General features: G+C 44.7%; 1 non-coding gene across 1 annotated transcript; it reads right to left on the reverse strand.

Annotated features, from left to right (window-relative positions):
• Positions 1-11611: 11611 nt before the first annotated feature.
• On the reverse strand, positions 11612-11717 carry LOC140852313 (small nucleolar RNA R71). The gene has a single exon (XR_012135217.1). It is a non-coding gene; the product is annotated as a small nucleolar RNA R71 (small nucleolar RNA).
• Between the last annotated feature and the right edge of the window lie 1021 nt (positions 11718-12738).

A 12738-nucleotide genomic window follows, 5' to 3' on the forward strand; every position in this document is an offset into this window, starting at 1 on the left:
TCAAACCTTCATAACTTCAAAAATATAAGTCCAAATACAATGAAATTTTCACCAATAGTTTACAAATCATTTGTTCTATCAAATGATACTATCAAATCAGGATTTTAGTAAAATTACGATTTTGCCCTTGAAGAGCATAAGGACTTTTTCATTTTAAAATTATTTGTATCCCTTCAATCTGCTTTGTAATCATCAAAATCAATCTAGGAGCAACACCTGTGCATCTATAGATAGGTTCTAAACCAATTATTTCACTAAACAACTGCTAGTAATTAATTTTACCCCAGACTCCTCTTCAGCAGGCATGTGGCACCTCCAATGAAAGTCTTGATTAGGTCCAACCATTAACATATCAAAATTTAGCATATCTGATGAATGAATGACTTGACCCAAGTGTGGCTCGGCCAACTTGACCACCATCAGAAAGATACATTTGAATCAACATATTGTGAATGACAATTTCGACAACCAGATGAGCACCAGGCGTGTGGCACCTCCAATGGTCATCTAAATCGTTGGATCCATTATTATCTAACTTAATGGGAGGCAATGATCTAGTTATCATCATAACTATTTTATTTTTGAGGATTTAATAATTTTAAAAAATTTATGAAGGAGATTGTAGGTGATTTTATGCATATATTTTAAAATTTTTTGAAATAAATTACAGTGAAAAGCAACTAGATTAATCATATTAATCAAATATGCATATGATCTAATCATTAAATCAACCTACTCTAAGATCTATGATATGATATATGGTATATAAAATCTGAAAATAAAACAACGTGCATGTATCTAAGCAATAGATCACATCTATTCGATAGTAGATCAGATCTACTATCCTACAGAGTTCATAACTCCATACTTGAGCATGGATCGATCGATGATCATCATTGCTGAGAAAATATGGTAAAGGGTTCATCCTCGTTGCTTGTAGCTGCACAGGATGTCTGGCCTCTACGAGACGTCCACTTAAAGCTCCAATCCGATCTGATTCCTTCCTTCAAAGCTCTCAAACCCTTCTAGAGGTTGAAGAAGGACACTTAGGAGAAGAATGTGATGGAAGAAAAGTGGAGGTGAGGCTCTCTCAACTCTCTTTTCCCTCTTCCTGAAACCCTGGTAAGAAAACTTAGGGTTTTTCACGCCAATTGACTTCTGCCCAGAAGAGATCACACCCCCACCCAATTACTCTCGATTTTTCATGGTAAAAACCTCTTTCTGATGTCGCACACACACCCCAGCAACCATCTCAAGGTTGGTGTCCCATATCGATAAGGATAGGATGTCAGGTAGTTTGATTCAAATATGAATTCGAAATTCAAGTTGAATTTCAAACAAAACCAATCCAATCCTAACTTGAATTCAAAATTCAAGTTGCAAACACCATAATCCTCATCCAAAGGGGGTGACAAAGGAGCTTTGTACATGGAAATAATTCACAAAAATCTGAGATGGCATGAAATATTTCTTGGCATGGTCATGGGTTGGCACTAGGGAGAAGTCCAATCTAATTGGACTCTAGATTTTGGTCCCAACTTGATCTTCAACCAAATCAAATTTGGTTAGACCCAAATGATAAATAAAATCCAATCTAATTAGGCTCTTAAATTCTTAATCAAATCTTAATCTAATTAGAAATTGATTGAACCAAAGTTCTAATCAAATCAGGAATAATTCTCCCTTAGCGATTAGGTCATCTCATAATCTAATTGGGTCAAACCTAATTGAATCAAATTCAATTAGATTTGATCCAAACATCATTGCTCAATTAACTTGAGCTAATCAGTAATTTAATTACTAATTTATCCTCCATCAATTTACTAATGCTTAGCGAAGTATTTCATCATAACTTTTGCTTAAGGTTAATCATCAATCGAATTGATGATTATACCCTTGAATGATTTCTTAATCGTTGATCAGTCACATGATCAGTCAAAATTTTTTTTTGAGTGTGATCCTATAGGTTCGAATCTAAGTCGATAGTGCAGGAATAAATTTTTGAACTAATCGATGTAACCATTTAACAATGAGATCCAACGTCCGGATAGGTCGAATGAGTGCAAAGCAACATTCAAGAACCTGTTAGCGTATGGTTGCTGTATAATTCAACTCTTTGATACTGAATGCTCAAAGACGATTTAGGATTTAATTGTCAACTCTAAATAAGTCATCCACATTGCATTTCAATCTTTCAAATCCATCACATAGATTATCTAGACTCAGATTTTATTAAATTAAATTATATTGACGCATTAACTCCTACTTATTCAGAGGGGTCAATCTCTTCTTGACTTACACACCGACTTAACAAGTACTTGACTATGTCTAAAAATCTTTCAATCACTGAATTAGAAATTTAGATAGTCCGGTACCAACGCACAGTGAGTTGTTTGTAAGTCACCGTGGTGATCTCAGATCAGAGGAACATTTATACCCATACCCTTCGTGAGCTACTCTTGACAGCAGAGTACTCCGCAGTTGGTCATGTTCAATAAAATGTACTTCTATATCTCACTTGCATATCATATCAATGTCTCCACACTACTTGATTACGAGGACAACAAATACATATGGCACACAATGACTTACACTTAAAAATCACTATCATCCTAGTAATAGCGTATCATTTGGTCGTGAACAAGTTTAAGGACTAAGCGATAAATCCTCCTTTATCGATCAAATTAGTCTTAAGGACTTCATCACAACATAGGAGTTCATTAAGAAGATGTAACTTTGTGATGAAAAAAATCAAATAACTTTTATAATGATCAATTCATATACATTTATAATTAGCACAATCGTCAAACGATTGGCTTTAGGTCACATTTTCCAACACACCTATCTCAGATCGAAGGTGCTAGAGCATGATGAAATCCGATGAGTCGACAATGACTGGACTTGCAAGAAAAATTTTTACCGGAGGCGGCTCTGGTGGGAACCCTCCAATGCTCAAGTCAGATTCATGCGCAACAGATTGGTATTGAAAAAAGGGCTGGGGCTCTCTCACACTGGCATTGGCCGCCCACGTGACTGTCCGCTTTTGGGGAAGAGCATGCAACCTACCATAGTATTGTCGAGGAGAGCATCCTCGGGATGTTTTAACCTAGGAAGCGCTCACTGGCAAAAGCTTTGGCCGGAGATTAAACTCGACATTAGCTACTGGAGGTGTCCCCCGCAACCTCCCCCGATCGGTTTCTAGAAGGAACAAGGCAGTTTGCGCCATGCAACTATCAAGTCTCACTCTATTACACCCTGCATATATTTTGGCCACCTATTCAAGCTTCGGCCTCTCATTAATGGCTCAATGTGGTTCCTCCCCCACGTATTGTGAGGAGACGCTACTCATTTAATTCAAAGGCTGGGAAGTCAAGCATGGCTGTCAAGAATATTTTGAAGAGGGATCCCTAGAGGAAGTAGGGATAGCTGCTCCCTGATGCTCTATTTGTGATTTCTTCATCAGATGGTGGCATCAAATGATTTCTCAAGCAGAAGTAAGCTCGACATTTGGCCGACCTGGGCCTATTATTTCTCTCCTCATGTGCCCCATTAAGGCGAGTGTAGCCAAGGCAAATATCTCGTGCTTTTGCATGCATTGCTAAGGCCTTTTTGCTAACGAGTCGAACCAAACGCCATTGGCCGATCCCCCTTGGCTATGTCGAAGGACCCATTGGCCAGCAAAACCCCTGCTGGGCGGCACTAAAGCCCTTCTTTTAATGCATATTTAAAAAAGGGAGGGAAGTCTTGAGAAGAGAGAGAGAGAGGGGAAAAAAAAAGGTCTGTCAAAAATCAATGGGAAAAGAGAAGAGACGTGCAGGGAGTTTTAAACCGATCCCAATACTATTCTTTTTTATTCTCACCTTCTCATCATGGGATCCTTACATGTCATGTTATTTGTTTAATATAAATATTTTTTCCTCTCTCTTATTAGGATAAGGAAGGCTTTTCTGAAGGATGTCGCAAAAATGACCTGTGAATTCACGTTCAGTGCTGACCTCGATTGCAGCCGCAAGTCAAATGAGTCAATTACGAGACTGTTGGATATAAAATACCCTCAGTCGAAGTTCTCAATGGGATTGACCCTCGCAGGTCCTCTCCGACTTTCGACTACTGGTGGACTCCGCCCGGATTCCTACGGGAGCCAGGCTCCATCCTCGACTCCAACAGCTGCAAGTAGACTCCGCCCGGACTCCTACGGGAGCCGGGCTCCGTCCCCGACTTCAACTACAAGTGGACTCCGCCCGGACTCCTACGGGAGCCGGGCTCCGTCTACGACTTCAACTGCAAGTAGACTCCACCCGGACTCCTACGGGAGCCGGACTCCGTCCACAACTCCAACGGATGGTAAGCTCCGCCCGGACTCCTACGGGAGACGGGCTCCATCCCCGACTTCAACTGCAAGTAGACTCCGCCCGGACTCCTACGGGAGCTGGGCTCCATCACCAACTTCAACTGCAAGTAGACTCCACCCGGACTCCTACGGGAGCCGGGCTCCATCCACAACTCCAACTGCTGGTAAGCTCCGTCCGGACTCCTACAGGAGCCGGGCTCCATCCCCAACTTCAACTGCTAGTAAGCTCCGTCCGGACTCCTACGGGAGCCGGACTTCGCCCCTGACTTTAGTAGCAGGAAGACTCCGCTCGGATTCCTACTGGAGCCGGACCCCGTCCTCAACTCCAACGGCTGCAGGCAGAATTCGCCCGGACTCCTACGGGAGCCGGACTCCGCCCACGACTTCAACTGCAAGTAGACTCCGCCCAGACTCCTACGGGAGCCGGGCTCCGTCCCCGACTTCAACTTCAAGTAGACTCCGCTCGGACTCCTACGGGAGCCGGGCTCCGTCACCAACTTCAACTGCAAGTAGACTCCGCCCGGACTCCTACGGGAGCCGAGCTCTGTCCACAACTCCAACTGCTGGTAAGCTCCGCTCGAACTCCTACGGGAGCCGGGCTCCGTCCCCAACTTTAATTGCTGGTAAGCTCCGTCCAGACTCCTACGGGAGCCGGACTTCACCCCTGACTTTAATTGCAGGAAGACTCCGTCCGGATTCCTACGGGAGCTGGGCTCCGTCCTCAACTCCAACGACTGCAGGCAGACTTCGCTCGGACTCTTACGGGAGCCAGACTCCGCCCGCGACTCCGACTGCAAGTAGGCTCCGCCCTGACTCCTACGGGAGTCGGGCCTCGTCCTCAATTTCAGCTGCCGGTGAGCTGCGTCCAGACTCCTAAGGGAGCCGGACTCCACCCACGACTCCAACAGCAAGGAAACTCTGCCCAGACCCCTACGGGAGCTGAACTCCACCTCCGGCTGTGACTGAAGGAAGACTCCATCCGAACTCCTGCGAAAGCAGGATTCCGAGCTCCTCTCGGACAAATGGCTAACTACCTCTCTCCGCCAGACACTCCAACCGGACTTCAGCCGGCAGACCTTCACCCCCTGGCGCACCGCAGTAACAGCCGCGATTCTGCTCCATTCCCTGCGGCAGATTCCACGCGGCTCCATCACTCCACGACCCTGCTCCACCTCCTGCGACGAATTCCATGCGGCTCCATCACTCCCTGGCAGGCAGTAATAATGGCCACGGTCCTGCTCCACTTCCTGCGATGGATACCGCGCGATTCTTCTATCCTCTGGCAAGTCGCGACAACGGATGCCGCTCCGCTCCTCGTGGCAGACTCCACGTGGCACGCCCCAGTAATAGCCACGGATCCACCCCACTACTCTCCGCAACAAACTTTTCCTGACTATGGGCGGCCCATTGTCAGACGGTTACAGGCATCACCATCAGTTTGTTGCCCCCTCCATCTATAAAAGGGGGAACCCCAGATACGTTATTCTATAAGCTCTCATTTTTACCTAGAAACTCTGCTAAAATTTTCGTTCGAGCACTCCATTCTTGTTGAGGCAGAGAACTGACTTGAGCATCGGAGGGTCTTGCCGGAGCAACCCCACCTCCGGTTTAGACTTCTTTTGCAGGTCCCGACGGCGACCGCGACTCCAGCTTCTCCGACGTAAGTGGATTTTTGCACCAACAAGATTGGCACTAGAAAAAGGGGCCTGTGTCTTCGCGGTACCCTTGTTCTTAAAGGGGCGCTCAACGGGACCGCCCCCGGGTATCTTTTCCGGCATCCTCTCCTCCCTCCTTTACTTGGTCTTTGCCTGATGCCTCCCCGCAAGGCGTCCACACGACGATCCACGGCCTCCACGGCCAGATCTCAGGCTCCGGCCTCACCTCCAGTTTCCCAGCCTCCTCCGACGACGACGACGGTGATCGGTGCGGAGCAATTTGATCTGCTGGCGCAGCAGGTCAGAGGCCTCACTGAGGCCGTACAGGCCATGCAGCAGCAGCAGTAGCCGCAAGCATCAGTGCGCCTGGAAAGGGTGTCACCGGAATGCCAGAATCCGGCAGTGGGGCAGGCCACTTGGGCCAGCCGCCCCATCTTTTCTGGGAAGACGAACCCGAGGGTGGAGAGCCCTCAATCGGATCATGACTCTACCCCTGGAAGATCTCTGCTCCCATTCTGTCAGAGGACCCTCGAGACCCCAAGTCGAGAGGATTTCCTGGACCGGAGGTCCAGGAAATGAATCGGTGAATCGAAGAACTCCACCACGCTCCCTCCACTTATGGTGAGGATATTTGCACTAACCCCCCCTTTTCTCAAATGATCATGCAGGAACCGATCCCGGCAAACTTCAAACTCCCCCAGTTCGAAAGCTACGACGGGATTTTGGACCCTGTCGATCATCTGGAAGCCTTCCAGACGATGATGCTGCTTCATGACGCACCCGACGCCATCTTGTACCAGGCCTTCCCATCCACCTTAAAGGGAGCGGCGAGAAACTGGTACTCGGTGCTGAAGTCGGGTACCATCTTTTCCTTCGATCAAATGAGCCACCAATTCGTGGCCCATTTTGTCAGTAGCCGGCGCCCCCAGAAGGGTTTGGAGTCCCTCATGAATATCAGGCAGAGGGAGGGGGAGTCCATTCGGACCTCCATCAACCGCTTCAATGTCGCAGTGCTGGAGGTCTGAAATTTGGACCAATCAGTAGCAATGGCCGCTCTGAAGGGCGGCCTTCAGAAGAATGACCTTTTGTTCTCCCTGGAGAAGAAGTACCCCAGGGATTTTGCTGATTTGTTGGCTCGGGCTGAAGGGTACGCCCGAGTGGAAGAAGCCTTCAAAATGAAGGATGAGGAGACCGCGAGAGAGCGGCAGGCGGGAGACTCGAGTAAGCCCGCAGTTGAAAAAAGGTCGAGAGAAGCTCGACCGCATTCTCGATCCCCTCCTGGGCACAAGCGTGCCCATACTCCACTCCGGGTATGTAGGCAGAGAAGTCTGAATCGCGGGGTTCGACGGGGTTCTCCACTGGGAAGATTCCGCAACTACGCCCCCCTCAATGCCTCGAAGACCCAGGTACTGATGGAGGTCAGGGAGCAGCTCCCTAGGCCAGAGAGGATGCGCACACACCCCGGGAAGCGCAACCCCAACAAGTTCTGTCTCTACCACCGCGACCACGGCCACAACACGGAGGAATGCATCCAGCTCCGAGATGAGATCAAGGAGCTCATCCGGTGAGGTCGACTCGACAGGTTCATCCGATGCTGGCCTGAGGGTAGAGAAGATCGGCCAAGGGTCCTGCCACAATCTGAACCGCTAAGGAGGGAGGAGCAGCCCGGAGATCGACCTCCAATTGGGACCATCGACTCCATCACCGAGAGCCTCAAGGAGGAGCAAACCTTCCACGACCATGGAACTTGGGAAACCTGTAAATGTATCGCTTACGACCTTGCCCTGAATCTAAATTCCTTTCGACTTTGCATGTTCCTCCCATTTGGCATGGATTTGTTACGATTGGGGATAACCCCTTCAAACAATTAAAATAAGGTTATGTTAGGAACGGGAGGAGAACCTCATCCTAACATAAATAAAATGAAAGTCCGATTATCTTGAGATCGGATTGGGGGAGAGGCCTTACAATGCCCTAATGCGCCCCCACAGCCATGTCAGGAATAGGAGGAGAACCTCGTCCTGGCATGAGCAAAGTCAAAGGCCCAGTTTTTTTAGACCGGATGGAGGGAGAGGCCTTACAACACCCTAATACACCCCCACAGCCATGTCAGGAATAGGAGGAGAACCTCATCCTGACATGAGCAAAGTTAAAGGCCCGGTTCTTTTAGACCGGATGGGGGGAGAGGCCTTACAACGCCCTAATGCGCCCCCACAGCCATGTCAAGAACAGGAGGAGAACCTCTTCTTGACATGAGCAAAGTCGAAAGCCCGATTCTTTTAGACCGAATGGGGGGAGAGGCCTTACAACGCCCTAATGCGCCCCCACAGCCATGTCAAGAATAGGAGGAGAACCTCTTCTTGACATGAGCAAAGTCGAAGGCCCGATTCTTTTAGACCGGATGGGAGGAGAGGCCTTACAACGCCCTAATACGCCCCCACAGCCATGTCAGGAACAGGAGGAGAACCTCGTCCTGACATGAGCAAAGTTGAAGGCTCAGTTCTTTTAGATCGGATGGGGGGAGAGACCCTTGCAATGGCCCTTATGTGCCCCCGTGGCTCCGTTGGGAACAGGAGGAGAACCTCATCCTAACTTGAGTCGAAATCGACTACGTCAGGAACGGAAGGAGAACCTCATCCTGATGGTGATGAAACCCGACCGCCCAACAAGATCGGATGAAGGAAAAAGGCCCCTCAGCGGTACCTTCACACTTCTACGCAACCCCGTAAAAAGCAAGGGGAGGGCCCTCTGATAAACACTTAATTTAAGTATTTTAAATTAAGAAATTATATTTAATTTATCTTATTTATTAAGAATTTGATGTTTCTTTCTATGTTTTACAGGAAAGGTGATCGCCGATACAAAGAGTCCGATTCATAGATCAAAAAGATTCAAGTTTGAAGAAAATTGGACTTAAAATAAAATTAAAATAAAAGAAAGACGCATCCGGTATTATAGAAAATGAAGATACTATGCAAGAAATCCAAAAAGGATATAGATGTCATTATGAAGGAACTTTTGTTTCTTTTTGGAATATATAAAAAAAAAAAGGGAAAAGGGTTTCACGTGAATTTTTTTGGTTCCTGGGCGTGCGTGAATCCTTTGGCGCGTGATATGAATTCAAAAGAAAAAAGATGGCGCGTGTGAATTCAAATGAAGAACCAGGTGCGCGTGAACGCGCGTGAACACGCGGGGGCAGACGCAGGGACGGACGCGGGACGCGGCACGGACACGGGCAGGACGCGGGCAGGATGCGGGTAGGCGCGCACCGCAGACACAGTGGCGAGCAAATTAAATTTTTATTTGGAAATATTTCAAGTGGAAAGATTTGTATTTTTTTTTAGTCCCACATCGGAAAACCATGTAAAACTCCTCCCCCCTAATATCTATAAAAAGGCTTTTGTACTCCCATTAGAGGGAGGAGCCCAGAAATTCTTCTAAAGCCTTGCATAGAGGAATAGAAAGGGACTACTTCATGAGCAGCTAGGCTAGCAGTCTCGGGAGTGGAGAAGAAATCTTGTAACGATACAGAGATGGTTTATTGTTCTAAACTTTCCTGTATTTCTTTATATGCAATAAAGATTATGCTTTTTATTTAAATTGTCATGAGTTCTTTATTTGCTCCATATCATATGCTTTTATTTATGCTTTCTTGTTAGATTAATATTAGGAACAACTTTTACTTTCCGGAGACGCGTCGTGATCTACGGATACGAGGCGTGCCGAGGAAAGAAGAGTTGTGTACCTAGTCTTTTCGGAGACGCGCCGTGATCTACGGGTACGGAGCGTGCCGAGGAAAGACAGGTATTTTTCCTAAGATTAATCACATCTATTTAGTTAAAAAAGAGATACAACTCTGCTAGTGCAAATTAATTCAAAACTCCCGAGCTCTTTATTTTTAATTACCTCAATTTTACGATAATTTATTTTTTAAATCAAAAACAACGCTTCTTTCTTTTACCTTGCAATCTCAACTTAGCCCAAGGTCCCTGAGGATACGATCTCGACTCATCCTACCTACGTAGTGAGTAGAGTTATTTTTGGTGCTATCAACGACTACGCACCAAATTTTGGCGCCGTTGCCGGGGATCTTGGCACGGTTGAATTAAAAAAAAAAAAAATTTAAAAAAAAAAAAAAAAGAAATTTAAAAAAAAAATAATACTTTTCAATTTTTATTTCTCGTTTTAAAATTTTTTTCAGTACTTTCTAGCTAGATAATCTTATTTGCATAATTACAGAATTACCTTGCATAACTAATTTACTATTTAGAATTTTGCTGCTTAGAATAATTTGCTACTTTTCATAGCCCAGTAATTTATTGCTTTTTAGACTTAATCACTTAAATTTATTTTCTTGCAAAATTAAAAAAAAAAATTAAAAAAAAAAATAAAAAGATAAAATTATATTAAAAAAAAAAACCACTGACATTTCATAACACTTAACTAAAATAGCGTAACCTCAAATATAAAAATTTCTAACTTGATTGGACACCTTGTTTATTTGCATTGCATCTCCATAATTAATCTTAAGGGCAATAACCCATTAACCAGATAAGGTGGAGATTTGATCACCCTTCCTTGGCCCACAAATCACTCCCTTGCATTTGCATAACCTAGACCTTAATTTAAAATCAACTAGACGTCAGCCCTAGGAATTTCGAGCTCAATAGGATAAGAAAGCTCTAGAGTTGAACCGAGTGCGGATTGGTTAATTGCTCAGTGTCTAAGGCAAGTGATTAAAGAAAGTGGTTTTCAATTGGTTCCGTTGACTGACCTGGCCAACTTAGTTGGTGTCTAAGGAAAGCAACGAGCAGGGAACCTCCCACATCTTACGCTTACCTGGCTGAGTCAATTAGTCAGTCTTGAGCTTGGAGTGCTCAAAAGCAATCTTGAAAGGTAGGAGCTGTCTAGATCTAAGTTAACCTTAGGATAGAGAGTCTATGATTGTTTAAGTTGATTGCAATTAACATCTAAACATTAATTAATTTCTTCCTTTTCATAGATTTAAGATTCTTAGGTTCTTCTCTTTAGATTTTCTTCATTTTTTTCTCACTTTATTATAAAAATATATTAAAAAAAAAAAAAAAAAAAAAAAATTCTGTGTGTGCTCTATAGTATAATTGTAAGGTATATGCTTGGCCGTAGATCGTTACGACCAGAAATCCAACCTTTTGATCCAGAAATAGAAAGAACCTTTAGAGCCAACAGACATAAAAAGATGGATCGAAATCAGGAGAATGATCCACCCAAGCAATTGAAGGAGTACTTTACTCCTTCCACATATACCTACTCTCCTTGTATTCAAGTACCCCCTGTGGAGGCCACTCAATATGAAATTAAGTCCAGTATAATCCAAATGTTACCTTCATTTTATGGACTTAGTAATGAAGACCCTTATAAACATCTTGAAGAATTTCTTGAGATATGCTCAACTGTAAAAATTCACAACTTCTCCGATGATGCTCTTAGGTTGAAATTATTCCCTTTTTCACTTAAGGACAAAGCCAAATACTGGCTACATACTTTGGATTCCATGACTATATCAACCTGGGACCAGCTGCAAGGAGAGTTTCTCAAGAAATATTTTCCCATAGGAAAAACTAATCAAATAAGGAAAGCCATAACTAGTTTTTCCCAATTAGATGGAGAAATGTTTCATGAAACATGGGAGAGATTAAAAGACCTTATTAGAAAATGCCCCCACCATGCTGTACCCAAGTGGCAGTTAATCCAATGTTTTTATGATGGGCTCTCTGAAAGACATCGACACATGGTCGATGCATCATGCGGTGGGACATTTATGCTGAAAAGTGAGGATGAGGCATGGCAACTGTTTGAAATTTTAAGTGAAAATTCATTACATCATATGTCTGCCTCTATTAGAGATAAACCCATGTTAAACTCAAAAAGAGGTGGAATATATGAAGTAGGAAATGCCATAGATATCCATCAAAAGGTAGATGAACTGTCCCAAAAATTAGATCGTCTTCTAAACACTGGACAATCCTCAATTCCACCTAATCCAATCCAAGAAGTTTGTGCATTGTGTGCAAGTCCGAACCATTTTGTTAGTGAATGCCCAACCGCACCCCAATTTCCTGAGTTTGTGCACGAGCAGGTTCAGCAAGTCCAACAAGCTCGCAGACCAGGAAACGATCCATATTCGAACACTTATAACCCCGGCTGGAGAAACCATCCAAATTTTTCTTGGAGACCACAACCAGTGGTTGGTCCTGCCACACCTCGACCTCAATATCAAGACTCAACATATAGGCATGGACCATACCATCAATTTCAAAATGCTCCTCAACCATCTACTACTGGTCACAGTTCAGCTTTTGAGGAAAAAGTCCTGAAAGCACTAGAAAGATTAGAAGTCAACACTCAGACCCTTAACTCCCACACACAATCCATTGCTAAGCTAGAGACCCAAATAGGTCAACTAGCAACTGCATTCAGTACGAGGGAAGGAGGAAAATTACCTAGCCAACCAGAGAGCAACCCAAGAGGGCAATTTGTGATTGAGAGTTCTAATACCTCAGAAGCTTTTTCTGAACATGCCAAATCAATCATGACTCTGAGAAGTGGGAAGGTCATTGAACACACTAGTAAAACCAATGAGACCGACCCTAAATCTCTAACCGAATCCAAATCACCCAAGAACAAGGAGGACCTAAAAATAGAGAAGGAATCAACTGCACCGGAATCATCTTACTTGCCTAAAGCCCCATT

The sequence above is a fragment of the Elaeis guineensis genome, chromosome 10 (genome assembly GCF_000442705.2).
Source record: "Elaeis guineensis isolate ETL-2024a chromosome 10, EG11, whole genome shotgun sequence".
Classification (NCBI taxonomy): Eukaryota; Viridiplantae; Streptophyta; class Magnoliopsida; order Arecales; family Arecaceae; genus Elaeis; species Elaeis guineensis.